General features: G+C 50.0%; 1 protein-coding gene across 6 annotated transcripts in view; it reads right to left on the reverse strand.

Moving 5' to 3' along the window:
• The window catches only part of LOC147732719 (mitogen-activated protein kinase kinase kinase 5-like), a 1,007,398-nt gene that overhangs the window by 179,694 nt on the left and 812,308 nt on the right, over window positions 1–15,396 (reverse strand). The gene's annotated exons all lie outside the window — the stretch shown is intronic.

A 15,396-nucleotide genomic window follows, 5' to 3' on the forward strand; every position in this document is an offset into this window, starting at 1 on the left:
TTTGACGCCTAGTCAGTGGTCGAAAGGTGCTTATGTTTTCGATCGTCAGTGTTCGGTGCTTTCTGCACCGAGTGTCTACTCGATTCCGACTTCCTTGGTATCGAGTGAATCTTGGACGACGAACCATGTTTATGTTTCGACATGGAATGTTTCGATACCGAGCTTTCCCTTGTATGTAGCCTCGGTGTCGAAGTTGATGTCGCCCTTTTCTCGGATCCGACATGGTGGGAGTCCGAGTGTTTCGGTTTCAGTTTCGGTTTCGTTGCCGGGCCCGAGGGCGGGGCGTCGGAAACTTTTTTCTGCGGTTTGACCGGGCTCGAAGGCGGGGTCGTTACCGCACGGGGTCGGTTTTTCGGTAAGGGGACGTCGTCACTCACGGTTTGTTGCTCGTTGAGTTCTTCAACCACCGACTGGTCCCCTTCCGACCCCGACTGATCCTCTTCTTCTTCCATTTGCTCGTCTCCGAACAGCTCCGGGATCGCCTCCGACTGCATTCTTGAAACCTCGTGTCTTCGAGCTCGACGATTTCTAATCGTTAGCTTGGAGGAGAATGCTGCGCAGGCTTCGCAGTCCCTGGATTCGTGTTCAGGCGATAGACGGAGGTTGCACACCTCGTGTAGGTCCTTGTGTGGGAACTTAGCACCACACGTTGGACATTTCTTGAATGGAGTCCTTTCCATGGACTCCGGGCTTGACTGCGTCGAGAAAGGTCTCTTGTTCGTCGACGTAGGTCTAAGTTTTTTCTTCGATTTTGAATTTGCAACGTGTCGGAATGGAAATGAAAAGCGTTCGATAACAATACCGTCGAATTGGAAAGGGAATTCGCGCCGATAAATCACTTTTCTCTGAAGTTGATCTGGAGCGTCTCGATCCTCATCCGAACCCGATGGCGGAAAAAAACAATCTAAGGATGGAGCCGATGCCCATGCGCACTACCAACCAAGGGAGGAGTCACCAAGATACAAAAGACTCTCCAAGAGAAAAACAAAGTGCAATCATCCGAGCCCAACACCAGATGGCGATCTATTCATAATGTACCATCTGCAGCCCATATGCCTCGAACATGCAATTACAAATGCCAAGCTAGGAGACTATCCATTGTATCCTACCAGATGTTCACTCAGTAGATCTAAAGGGCAGCTCCTAACACCCAATCAGACAACAGTCCTCACAACTCTGTTAGGTTCCAGCACCCTGCAATAAATAAAGCAGGAGCATCCTGTTCACAGACAGCAACTCTTATACAAAACCAGGGCGAAGCATATTGTACTCAATTAGACAGAAGGGTTTAAACTCAATCAGGTGGTATTCCCATGTGACTTATTATGCAACAACTTATGTACTCAGTTTGGCAAAATAATTTGGAACCTGTCTGGAGGCAGTACTTCTGGCCTTGTCCAGCTCAGATGTGCAGTGTGATAACCTGTTCCATTCAGAACTAGCAACAAACAAAGGCAGAAGGAATGTTTGAATTGATCTTAGCCACTAGCTATCGTTTGGGCCACATTACAGTCATTTTATTTGCCCACGATGCCACCTTAAGCAGAGACCAGTCATACATAAATCTCTATTGGTCAGGCAGTCAGGCTACAGCTTCTCTTAAGAAAAAAAAACTTGTCTGTTTAGAAAATTCCCAGACTGGCCTAGATTACTCCATATGGGTTTTCATTAGATCCAGTCTTCTACTATACCCCTATGGCACATTACGAATTCTGTTTTGTGACACAGAAAATAAATGTTGCATTTGGATTGAAGGAATGATATTGTTCTTTATGCATTGATATCCTTCCCATTTTCCTCTGTGGATGTTCCTAGTTCTTAAATTGTTGTAGAAGAGTCAGTAGCCTCCAAGATGCCTTCTATGGCTAGAAGGGTAAGGGCTATTAAGTAAATTGCAAAGTATGTATCCGTAGGAATGATACCTACCTAATTTTTTCTGTCATTTGCATTCTTCATGAGGCAGGCCCTGATAAATTCCTGCTCACAATATAGTGCTGGGTTTCTGTAGATGTGAGCTTGACTCGACTGCGAAGGCTTTATCTGAATACCCAGTCTTTATAATGTGTGTGTGAATGGGTAAGATTTCTTGCCCGGTTGATTGCAGAAGAATGTTGAGGTACAATGTCCATGGCGATCGGATGAAGGGAAGTACATCTGTGTTTCAAAGAGTCGTGCAATGGAGCTTCCAAAGGAAAAAAAGTCATGGATTGGGAGCTGATGTTGGGTGGGTCGCAAAAGTCAAGCAATATAGATGCCTCTAAATTCGGTATTTTTCCTGTCTTTTTTGTGGCGCTTCAACAAGAGGTCAAATGTCAGGTTATGGGGGGCGTGGCTAGCAGCCAAAGTGAATGGCGGCTAGCTAGAGAGGCTCCCGCACCCTCGCGGTCTATCCTGCATAATCCTGTGCCTGTAAAGACCGCAAACCAGATTTAAAGATGGCTCACCAGCCCTACAGTCCACTGCTGCCGGTGAGTGTGCGATGAAACTCCGCAGGGACGTGTAAAGTGAACAACCCCAGCGACGATAGCGAAAGAACCAACATGGTGACATGGAGACCTCCAACAGCAACTTGGAGGTCAGTGTAGCGAGCGCACACTATGGGGTCAGCGGGAGGCGACCCTCTGATCCGGACTGGGCCGCTGGCTAGCCCGACTGAGGCAACGATCGGTGCCTGCGGGGCTGATGCGGCTGCCTGTAAGCGGCGATACAGACTAAAACAACGCGGCGGCCGCTACTCAAGGTCCCGGCTTCGGAGGCCCACTAGGCCCAGAACGGCACGCATCCCCCGGAGCCCTGGATATTGACGGAGAAGTGGGACACGGATCATCGGAAGTGATGACAGGACCATACCACCACAAAGGCCAATGATCAGGGCCCCAGCTCCTGACGCCGGCAAGGCCTAGAATGGAGCACCTCTCCAGGGGCCCGGGCAACTATTGAAACTCCAGTGGATGGGGCCCCCCCATATACAGCCTAGCTCCTATTTGTGTGGGATTCACACTGGAGTTACGAAGGGAGGACAAGACTGCTTAATTGTGTGCTAGTGTCCCGATTTAGACCAAAGACGACGTTCCACGCAATGGGTGGGGCCCAGGGATTTGTAACAGCTGCGGGCGGTACGGACAGCCTGAGGATCAACCGCTGGCTCCTAAGGCTGCTGTTGGGCTTAATGGGCCAAATACACGATTGCAGCGAACCAAACTTCCCCCATACATGGAGACCCGGTAGGGCCCCGAAAAGATGGACATACTCCTGGAGGTAACCAAGACCCCGTCAGAGAAAGAGCTGACGCCAAGACACGGGAATAGATAATCCCATCCAAGGTGAGCAACGGCATAAGGTAAAAGGATATCCTGATACAGGCAACTCAAGTGGGAGCCAACTGCTGTAGCTGGTCAAAGGAAAGTGCTTAGACGCCACCGGCATCTTTGACGGGCCCAGACTATCATTTCGTGGTGAGGACAACTGGACATAGTGGTTATCAGAAATCGGTCCTAGGGAAACCTGACAGGTCGACGGCGAGAAAGACATCCTCGCTGGTTAGGCGGCGGGGACTACCTAGACTGATCTTCGACATAGTACCCTCCCACGTGCATCACAGCCCTGACATGGCAACGGGCAAGGGACCGAAAGCAAATGCGCACAACAAGCTAGCTAAATTTGCCTAAAGTCGGTGGAAGATCGCGAAGAGCAACAAATTGAAGGCACCAGAGGCACAGACAATCCTGGACCGCTGTCGGAACCTACACTTCACGATGTCATGAAAGCTATCAGAGGAGTGCGCACCTCCCTCGACTCAATCAACATAGGAGGTGTCCCTTATACGGGCGGACTTTGCGTGAAATGGATGACAAAGTGAAAGACCTCAAAATAGTAAAGACATCGCTACAGGCTGCTATGTCTCAACTTCAGACACAAGTTGCCGAACTTCAAAGTCAGCAGGCACGGATGACGCAACAACATGATGAATATCAAGGGAGGGCTCGAAGAAATGACATACGTATATTAGGTGTGCCGGTCGGGCAGAGGGGCCAGGGAGTGATCTCTATGTGGAAAACTTCATATTGAAACTTCTACAGCCCAAGAGACTATCCAGTTATTTCTTGATTGAAAGTGCGCATTGAGTGCCAGGAGGTAGGACAAAGTCAGGAGCCCTCCCAATGCCACTTATTGCACGTGTCTTTAACTATAGAGACAGAGACATCATCCTACAAACAGCACAATCCAACTCTCCACTTAAGCTAGGTAATAACGAAATCACGTTCTTCCCAGATTTTACTGCCAAGGTAAAGGCCTAAAGGCGAAGCTTCCAGACAGTAAAGAATTAGCTTCGGGAAGTAAAATACGCCATGCTTTTTCCAGCAAAATTCAGAGTGGTATCAGACGGCAAAACGTGGTTCTTCACCTCACCAGAAGACGCATTGGACTGGTTGGAGAGGTAGCGCAGAGTGGGAGGCCAACGTTGAGATTGAAACCGAGGACCAAGGCCGCACAGGGAGAACAGTGGGACTCCCTCTGAGGACGACTCCGCTAAAAAAGAGACGACGCGCAGATGATAAAATAACGCCTGAGGTCAGGACTGCATGGAACCCTACTCAACTATGTGCTCCACTGCAGTGGTGAGACTGTTCTTAAGATGTTACTGAAATGTGGGTCACAAGTAGACTTGATTTTCGGAATGTCACTATCAAAGATGCCCAACTATGAGGTGTGACACTTAGACCTTTTACTAGTTGGGTTAGGAGCCAAAAGATTGCATGCATAAGACCAATTGCTATTAGCGCGGAAGGGGGGACAACTAGCCCACACCTTTCAGTATTTTGGGAGGGAGAGAGGCATTCTGCCTAGTTGGGGAGTGGGTTGTTTTAAATTCACAGGCAGGATGGGGGATGGAAGGGGGTTGAAGGATGGGTGTTCACCTTTTCAAGGATTGTTCGATTCGCAAAGTAGTGATCGCATAGTGCCATGCACAGGTTCCATTGCTGATTTCAGCAGCAGGGGAGACCAGCAGGGCCACGCTTCATCAGTTACACTAGTTGAGAATGCTAAGCACACAATATTATTTGAAATACCATACTCTGACTGCCTTAATAGTGGATGATGGGGATAAAAAGGAATCATGTCTCTCTATACTTACTTGGAAAGTGAACATGATGGGGGACAAAATCAAACGTGGAATTGTTCAGCAATACTTAAAGCACAAGTTACTACTTGTGTAACAATATGTTTGTAAGAGACATTAGTTAGTGATAGATTCCTTACCTTCAAATATCCCCAGGCGTCAGACAGGATCCGAAAAGTTTTTTCGTCAGCAGTACCCCTGCGTGTCGGCAGGTGGCGTTGTGCGGCTCTGCGTCCGTCACTGGCGCCGTGAGCGCCAAGATGACGTCACGGAGACTACTTAGGGTCCACCCATGCGCGCTGATGTCAGTTCTGTACACGACTTTCTGCGCCAGGAACGCAGAGCCATGCAAGAAACTGACCAATGGTGCCATGAAACTAGGGCCCTGAAAGGGATGACCTTAACCCTAGAATCAGTTCGCCCTGTTTGTTGCAATACCACATGCTGGTGGTGTTGTCCGTGAACACCTGTACTACAGTTCCCCGGACAGAGGGAAGGAATACCTTTAGTGCAAGTCGGATCCCGCGAAGCTCCGAAAGATTGATATGGAGCCGGGACTCAGTCGGAGACCAGAGAACTCTGATCTCTGCCTCTCCCAAGTGGCCGCCCCATCCCAGGAGGGACGCATCCGTCACCACTGTGTGCTCCGGTTTGGGAAGGGAGAAGGATCTGCCATTGACCTAATCGCGATTCGTGAGCCACCACTGCAATTGTCATGCAGTGCCCTCCGAGACCTGGACATGATCGGACAGGTTGCCCTGATGCTGTGCACACTGGAACTTCAGGTCCCACTGCAGAGCCTGCATATGCCACCTGGCATGTTACACTAGCAGGTTGCAGGAGGACATCAGGCCCAGGAGCCGGAAGGTTATCTTGACTGAAACCCGAGCTAGAGGCTGAAAGATCGGAATCAGAGCCTGAATATCCTTGACTCGCTGCTCGGGAGGATAAACCCGAAACTGCATCGAATCCAGAACCGCTCCGATGAAGGGGAGTTTTTGAGAAGGACTCAGATGTGACTTCGGCACATTGACGGAGAACCCCAGAAAATGCAGGAGGGCTGAAGGTGGGTGACAAACTGGGGCGAGCCCGCCTTCAACAACCAGTCATCGAGGAAGGGGAAGCCTGACACCCCTGACCTGCGCAGATGAGCTTAATTCACCGCCATCACTTTTGTGAACACCTGAGGGGCACAGGTAAGGCAGAAGGTGAGCCCGGCAAACTGAAAATGCTCCTGGCCTACCGTGAACCGCAGGTGGGCCGGCACGACAGGATGTGAAAATATGCATCATTCAAGTCCAACGCTACCATTCAGTCTCCAGGGTCGAGGGCAGCCAAGACCTGAGCCAGAGTCAACCTCTTGAAAGTCTCCTTCCGGAGGAAGCGATTGACGTTCCTGAGGTCCAAGATGGGGCGCAGGCCCCCTTTCTCCTTCTTATGGACCAGAAAGTAGTGGGAATAAAGACCACGTCCTACTTCTGGTCTAGGAACGGGCTATATGGTCCCCTTGGCCAAGAGGGCCGGGACTTTCTGTTGGAGAAGCGCAAAGTGGTCCCCAGACATGGAACTGAGGTGAGATGGCGGGAGGGGCAGACTCGGGAGGGAGGAGCCCCTTCAGACGATTTGCAGCACCCACCTGTCCGAAGTGACAGAACGCCAGTGGGGGAGGTGAAGTTGAATCCTGCCACCCACTGGCGTGGGGTGCACCCCAAAGCTTGGACTAGGAAGGCTTTGAGGCGGATGCTGCGGGAGCGGAGGGGGACTGACCTGCACGCTGGCCACCTGTGCCGCCACGGCGGCCACCACAACCGCGGCGGCGCTGAGGTTGGTTCTGCGCAGGCTTCTGGCTGAACGAACGTGTAGAGGCGCCCCTTCCATAGCCACGAAAGGAACAAAAGGTAGACCGACCTGGCGGGTGTGTTGTGGAGATACCCAAGGACTTGGCCGTAGCTCGAGAGTCCTTGAAACCCTTCAGTGCAATGTCTGCCTTATAGCCAAACAGGCGAGTACCATCAAAGGGCATGTCCATGAGGGAACTCTGGACATCCCCCGAAAACCCAGTGGACTGGCGACGTAAGGCCACCGTTGCGGAGATGGCCCTCCACAAAGAGTCTGCGGTGTCCAGCCCACACCGAATCGCGAAATTCATCTGCATCCTTCCCCTTCGCAACAGCTTGGGAAAGCACAGCCTGAACCTCCTCCGGGCACTGGGGTAGAGTTTGCGCCACCGTGTCCCACATAGCGTGAGAGTAGCAGCCCAAGAGGCATGCACTGTTGACTGACCGCAGCCCCAGGCTGGCAGAGGAATACAACTTTTTACCAAACTGCTCCGCTTTCTTGATTCCTTATCCGGCGGGGAGGTAAGGAATGCACTTTGGGAAGTGGAGGCCTGAATGGCCAGGCTCTCCAGGGTCGGATGAGTTGTTAAAAAGACAGGGTCACCAGGTGCCGGTGAATCCTGGCCGCGTTTTTATTCCACAGGAACCCCTGTGGCTGGTCTAGACCAGGTGCCCATCAAAACATCCGTCAAGGCCTCATTGAACAGAAGCAGAGGTTCCATAGAACTTGCCGCTGGCTAAAGCACTTCAGTAAGGAGGTTTGTCTTGAGGGTAACAGTAGGCAGATCAAGGTCAAGAGCCTCAGTTGCTCTACAGAGCACCACAGCGTATGTAGTGCCTTCCTCCATGACAGCAGGAGGAGACAAACACAGGCTCAGAGGAGAGGTCAAAGCCACCTGTATCCTCAGAGTCCTCCGCCCACTCATGTTCGGACTCGCACTGCCATGCAAGAGGATCCTCCAACCCCTTCCAGTCATCCCCCTCCTCCACGGCCCGAGACACAGGCTGCAGCGGCGGGGGAGGCACAGGGAAAAAGAAATGCTCCAACTACACCAATCTGGCTCCATATCCCAATTAGGGTCCTAAGCCGCAGCCAAATTGCTCGGAAACTCGCACAAGGGTGGAGGTGGGACGAACGGAACCCAGTGCGGCGCCGGGAATTGAGCCGCAGGGGGCACCGGGGCCTAAGCCACCGGCGGAGGACCCTGCGGCACCGGGACCAGAGTCGCCGGCGGCAAGCAAAGGTCCTCAATAGGGACCGTGGGGCCCAAAGGCACGCCGGCAGGAGCCCTAGGCCTGAAAAGGCGGTCCATGACAGCAACAAACTCTTGCACCTGGGCAGAGTCGCCGAAGGACCCGGGTACGGCGGGTAGGCCGCGGGACTCTCAGGCTCCAACAGAGCTGTGTGGGAAGGACCCCTAGCCCCCTTGTCTGTGATCGGAGACCGACAGGGGGAGGTTGGAGAGCGTACATACTTCTTCGACTTTTTCTTGCGACATCTCTTTCCCGATTCCAAGGGTGAAGACTTGGACCCCAAGGAGCGATGATGATGGCTCCGCGGTCAACCCCTAGAGAGACCCCTGGACCTCGAACGGCGCGGAGACGACTGCCGGGCCTCCAGTAGCTTTCAGGACCGCTCCCTCAAAGCCTTCGGAGCCATGGCCAGACAGTCGGAACATGACCTGGAGCCATGGTCGCGCTCCAGACAGTAGAGACAGATGCCATGGGGGTCGGCCACCGACATCATATGGCAGCAGGCCCCGCAGGATTTAAACCCAGGCATCCCAACATGGCATCAAGAGTCAAAGACTCAAAAAGAAGTAGAGACAAAAAGTCTCAAAAAAGTTAGTCAAAAAGTGACTAGGGAACATGCTCTAACCGGATCTGAGCTTGCTGGCGTGGAAAAAGAAAGAACTGATGTCAGCGCGCATGGGTGGCGCCTAAGTAGTATCCGTGATGTAATCTCGGCGCTTACAACGCCAGTGGCGGACGCAGAGCCCCATGAAGCAACCTACCGACCAGCAGGGGTACTGCTGACTAAAAAACTTTCCGGATCCAGTCTGACGCCTGGGGATATTCCAAGGTAAGGAATCTACAACTAACGTGTCTCTTTCAGACAGGCTCCTGATGTGGTATTATTGCAGGAGACGCACAAGGTTGGCAATAAAAGTAAAGCCCTCACAAGGTGGGGTTATAAGCTTCTAGAACATGCGGACCACACCACGGGATCTTGGGAAACGGGTATTCTTGTTAAAAAGAACCTGGCTCTTATCGTGGAGCGTACTTGAGCAGATCCCAGGGTCCGATTTGCGGTCTTAGAGGCCCAATGGACGGAAGGGCGCTTAATGTGATTTCACTGTACCTACCACCAGCACTGGGCAAGGAAGCGCTGACAGACATAGGCAAAATATTAACTAACCTTCCAATAGGCACCCTGATCCTGGGAGGGGAGTATAAAATGACCATGGACGACAAAATAGACATACACCCACAACGGCCGGGGGCACGTCCAAATGTGCTAATGGAAGAATTTACCACAGCTATGGGTCTGACAGATGTATGGCGTACGTTACAACCGAATGGAACCCAATAAACCTATTTCTCTAATGAGCACAAAAACTCATCCTGTATCGATTACTTTCTAACGCACACAGCCTCAATTGGTAACTTCCGAAACCCCCATGCTCTGCCAAGAGGTATCTCCAATCACTCCCCGGTTAGGGTCGAACTTACACGCTGGGAACAACAGCCACGGACCACTATCATTCTAAACCCATAGTTGTTGAAAATTCTAGACATCAAAGAGGAATTATACATGCAAACCATCAATTACTTTAAAGAGAACATTGGATCGGTTGAATCGGCACTAACTATATGGGAAGCCTTCAAAATAGTCTTGAAGGGACAAGCCCGGTCTCTGAAGACAGGTTACATCCAGAATAAATGTCACCAGCTAGTCCCATTGCAAGATGAGCTCCAACAACTGGAACTTGATAACACTGGTATGCCATCAGAAGACACACTGCACCATCTCACACTTAAACAAGAGGAATACAAGGTCAGAGCAAGGGAACACATGATGACTTAATACCTTAATACGCAACATAGAATGTATGAACTGGCCGATAGGGCCGGTAAAACTTTGGTCTGGCTAGAAAGGAGAGAGCAAGGGGATAGATGGGTGCCAAGATGGACTATGCTAGATGGCAAGACGATTACACATCCCAGGGATATAGCGGAGGCATTCGCAGATCACCTAGAGCGGATATATTCCCCCTCCATTCCATACACAGCAGATGATTCCAGTCAACTCCTTTCTGATAGCAACATACCAATACTCTGAGACTGATAAAGAAGCCCTAGATGGGGATTTGACATACGAAGAGATTCAGAAGGCCATAAGCCAAATCCACTCTGGAAAAACAATGGGGCACAATAGGACTCCAATCGAATTCTTTAAAATAACTGCCTCTCAAGTAGCCCCGCACCTACGGGCCATGTATAATGAAAGCTACGAGCGGGAGAAACTGCCTAATGACCAACGTCTAGCATCCATAGTTGTGATCCGTAAACCAGGGAAGCCCCTTGATAATTGCGGCTCATATAGACCGATTTCATTAATTAACATAGAAGCTAAGATTCTAGCGAAAGTTCTTGCCACTAAGCTGGTCGCAATTATCTCCTCCTTAGTTCAATCTGACCAATCTGGCTTTATGCCAGGGAGCAATACAGCAATCAACATCCGCCGTCTCCACAATGTGCTTGGGCATGTGGAATGTTTATCGTGGGAATGTATTCCCATCGGTGGAACTTAAACTGCGGCAAAGTGGTGACCACGATGTAGTCATTCTGTAAATGTTGCTCCTCTCCCCCTAGATAGTGTAATGGTGCAGTATGTGATTGTCGGAAACACTGAATGACAATGTATGTATAACTACTGTTGAAACTAATAAACAGAAATGTAAAAAAATAAAAATAGGTTATGTCATCTGCTGCTAATTTTTAGTTTCACCTGTACAGTGCTTGCGCTGAGCTTGCAGAGTGTTTTTTTTAAAGGACCATACAGCCCGCCCATCACGTACCATTTGTAGAGTTCACTGGTCATTCTCGTTTTCTAGCTTCTTACTGGTCAGCAGCAGCTTTCCAAGTAATCAGGTTGCACTTCCTCTCTTTCCTCAGCTTTGGCTGTTCTGTGGAGCTTGGACCAAGTACCCTTTCCAGTTGGAGGTCAGTGGCTGGGGGTCAGTGTCCTTCCACTGGCAACGCACTTCACAGGTAAAAAAAAATTCAGTACCCACACTTCATTTGAGTGCATGTGTTCCGTTTGGGCTCCTTATCACCTTATCCATCCCGCTGTTGTTTAACACACTCCCTTTATTTACTACCCTCCTCCTGCTGTTCGTTCTTTCTTTAAAATTAAAATTTTGCTATTGTACATAGCACAAACCCCACAGAGGTATCGAATTACTTTACACGAGCACCAGTTACATTACAGACCAACGCATTCACAGGCACGGAGAGACTAAGTGATTTGTCCAGAAACAATCGATATTGTGCCTCCAGCAGAGACTTAAACCTTGTTCCCTGGCTTCAAGGTCGGCAACTCTATCCTTTACCCCACACCCTATCCCCTCAAGCTCAGCATATAAGATGGGTGGGACTCCTTTGGAAAGCATAATTATAATGCATTCCCGTTATGCGTTCCAAAGCAACTCCGGTCTCTATTTTCTCATTAAACCAAGGCATCACACTTGATGAATGCTACTTTGCCATGAGCCTTGAATGTAGTAACATGTAAGGCTTGTCGGTGAATTACAATAATGGAAACAATGGCCTTTTGGATATATCTCAGTCTTTATTTATCTCCACATGACTTCAAGGGTCAGATTATTAAACTGTGGGGGTGTAGTGTGGGGCAGGGTCATGCTCAAGAGGTTTAATTTTTTTTTGCAGTTTTATATAGCACGTACTCAACCTGAATGTATCAGAGCGCTTTACATAAGCACCAGTTGCATTACAAACAGATAAGGTGTACCGGAGCCAGTGAGGAGAGGCCGGGGTTTCCAGATTGAGGCACAAATGAGAGCCATCTGTTTACTCCCCCTGAGGAGATGGCTGTGGCGCCTTCATTCCATCAGAGCCATAAACAGTGACAACGTGCTGGAACTACTTATTTTTCTCTGTAACCAAGGTTGTGTAGCTACTGCATTAATTGTTTCACTAAAACACGCCCTACTGCTCGCTAATGGCTTTCCCACCCCTCCTTCCTCCTGTTACCTGACTTCCCAGAACTGTTTCAATGGGGGAGATCCTGTGCCCAAGACCCTCATTAACCATGCATGGTAGCACAGTCTGCCCACAGCCCCACTCAATCCACAGAGCCCTCGTTGTTAGCAAACACCCCTCCCCTTCGTCTCACTGCCCCTACAGAGGCACAGTGGAAACTTCAAGTTGGCAGAGGTGGCTGGAGGTGAGTGTGATAAAGTGCCATCTTTCTTGCATGGTATGCCTCCACTTTTTGCTAAATGGCTGATGTTCCTTCCCTAAAACTGTGTGAAACTTAAACCCAATTAGTATCGCTGGCCACAGGTCAGCCCCTGGTAAATAGTACCCTAGGTACCCAGGGCACTGTGACTAGAGAAGACCCCTAAGGGCTGCAGCACTTATTGTGCCACCCTTAGGGTCCCTGTACCCTGACACACACACACACACACACACACACACACACATACACACTGCCTTTGCAGGCTGAGTGACTTGGTGAAGAACTAAACAGAGTCGACATGGCACACATCCCTGTGTGCCATGCACACAAACCCACTGCCCTGGCATACCTCAGTCAACCCTCTAGTTGGGTGCACTATGCCAGTGGTGTGGGCACAGGTGCATGAGCCCTGTGCCCCTACAGTACCCAGGGCCATTCCTGGGCACTGTAAGTGCAGCAATGCCATTAGGAGTATATGGTGCTGGGAGATTGTCATTACGAACTCCACAGCACCATAATGGCTACACTGAAGACTGCAAGTTTGATATCAAACTTCTCAGCACATTAACCCCTTCGATGCGTGTGACAAGGTCAGCTCGTCATGGGCATTACCTGCGCTGTGCGTGTGACGAGTTGACCTTGTCACGTAACGCGGGATTTTTAAAATCGCAGCGCTCAGCGGGAAAACCGCTAGCGCGCATGCGGTTAAACCCACACAGATGCTAGTGTGGGATTTAATATAAAATGCACGACAAAGGGCAACTTAGAGTTGCCCCCTGAACCTAACCTACAATCAACGTCTTGTCTGAGAGGCTGCCACACAGCAGACATGTTGCTGGATCCCTGGGTAGAGAGCCCTCTGCTCTCCTGGGCCTGCACCACCTGCACATCCTGGGCGAGGTGCTGGGTCTCCTCCCCCAGGATGGGCAGGGAAAGCTTCAAAGCCATGCCGCCTTTGTGAGCTTCTCTAGGCCACTTGCTGTACTCAGCAACTGACCCCCACCGGTTCTGACCCCCACTCTAATAATAATAATAATAATAATAATAAGTAAATTTATAAAGGGCATGGTTACACTTAAGCTAGTGTTCTCTGGCGGGAAACCCTAAGTGAGGAAAGGGGGTGTGTCAGCCTGTGCCAAAACCACCCCTCAGGTGGGAGAGGTGAGGTGAAGCACAACTCCCGGTTCCGGCCATCTTGAGGATGGGATCCAGCACATTCTGCACCCGCCGAGCCTGGCCTGTGCCGGAGTGGACAAAGACCCGAGGACGTCCCCCGGCGAATGTGACCTGAAATCCAGTGCCCAAGGACCCTCCTCGACGACCCAGGCGATGCCTGCAGTTTAACAACCAAGGACCCCCTCCAACCGCGACCAGCAGAGGGTAAGATTTCCCGACGTCAAAAAACATCCCTGCACCAGTGCTCAACTCTGGGGTGCCTACCTATCCTCCAAGATCCCACCTTACCCCTCGAAGTGTTGGTTGCTCCAGAAGAATTCCCGTCCTGAGCCTGCAGCCTTTGTTCATCTTCCAAGTCTTCCATTGAATAACATTGAGCGCCCGACGGCTCAAAAGCACGCTGAAGCCAGCCGCCCGAGTGCCCCTGGGAGTGCAACCTTTGTCCTAATATACTTCCCCATTTGCCCTGAGCAAGTGACCATGAGCCCAGCTCCCACAGCCGTATGACCTGCTAGCCAGCAGCCACCAACCAAAGGCCCCCTGCCGCCCATAGGCTAACATTGGGCCTCACTACCTCTGCACCCGGCTGCCCCTGCGCCACTGAGGGTGTACCAACTGTACCTACCTGACCCTGGCAGACCCCTGAGTCTATGCCCAGAACCTTAACTCTGCCAGTCGAGTACTTACCCAAAAGCTGATAACTCACTTTTCTTCCATTATGTAACCTTGACTGGTTTCACTTTGAAATTCTTTTAAGTGTGGAGTTTTTAAACTTTAAAATATTCACCTAAAATTAGCCGAACAACGAATTTACTCACCTGTGATCAGGAGAGATCCCAGTGCTGGATCTTGGTGACCAGCACTGACCTTGAAAAGTAATTCTAACCATACTTACCAGTAATTAATGTGACATTGTGCAATGTAACTAGCACTCGTGTACATTTTGGATCGCTCGAGTTCACATTATATAGACAAGCGTCAGAGAAAATTCAAAGGGAGTTCTCCAAGATTTACCCTTAACTGTGCTGCATGGTTGGGGTGCTTAAGGTTTGGTGACCGAGGATCGCTAAAGCAATAAGCAGTGAAGCACGAGTGGTTTGAGAGAAATCCTCACAATTTGAAGTCAGAGAAAATGAAAGTGGCAATTTTGAAAACAGCATCTGACATTTCATCTTGGTTATGGAGCGAGATTAAGTGACGGGAACTGAAGATGTACTCCTGAAGATAAGCAAACAGTGACACGAGCAGGCATCAAAGAAAAAAATAGCTCCACCAAATGAGCACATAAACAGAAGTGTAATGTTAACAGTAATTGGGTGGTGCACTGTGGGAGGAAACCAAACACAAAAAGGAGGTACAAAAAGGAAGGATTAATCACTAGTAAGGAAGCATTTTTGAACGACAATCGATAAGACAAATAAAAAGCCAATGGGTGGGCTTTCAGCCCACAGACCGAATACAGCATTTCCCGAAAAGACAGAGCATACGCTGAATAGGCCAGACCTATAAACTATGTCCCCTGGCTGACAGGGCTCTGAGAGGATCAGAGACAGCCTCTCACAATACCACACACCAAATCCTTAAAGGCCATGTAAGTCATGGTGTGTCCAATACTTCATTCCACAAGTCAAGTTGAATTCAGTAAAAACATAGATCAAACTGTAGAAAGTAATTCCTCTTGTATATTAAGTTGCATGCTGGGAAAACTTCTTTGTGTCCTTATTCAGCCAAGGATATCTTCAGCAAGTGAAGCGGCTTTTAACTAGAATATCAAC

Source organism: Lissotriton vulgaris, chromosome 2_1, assembly GCF_964263255.1.
Source record: "Lissotriton vulgaris chromosome 2_1, aLisVul1.2, whole genome shotgun sequence".
In the NCBI taxonomy this organism is placed as follows: Eukaryota; Metazoa; Chordata; class Amphibia; order Caudata; family Salamandridae; genus Lissotriton; species Lissotriton vulgaris.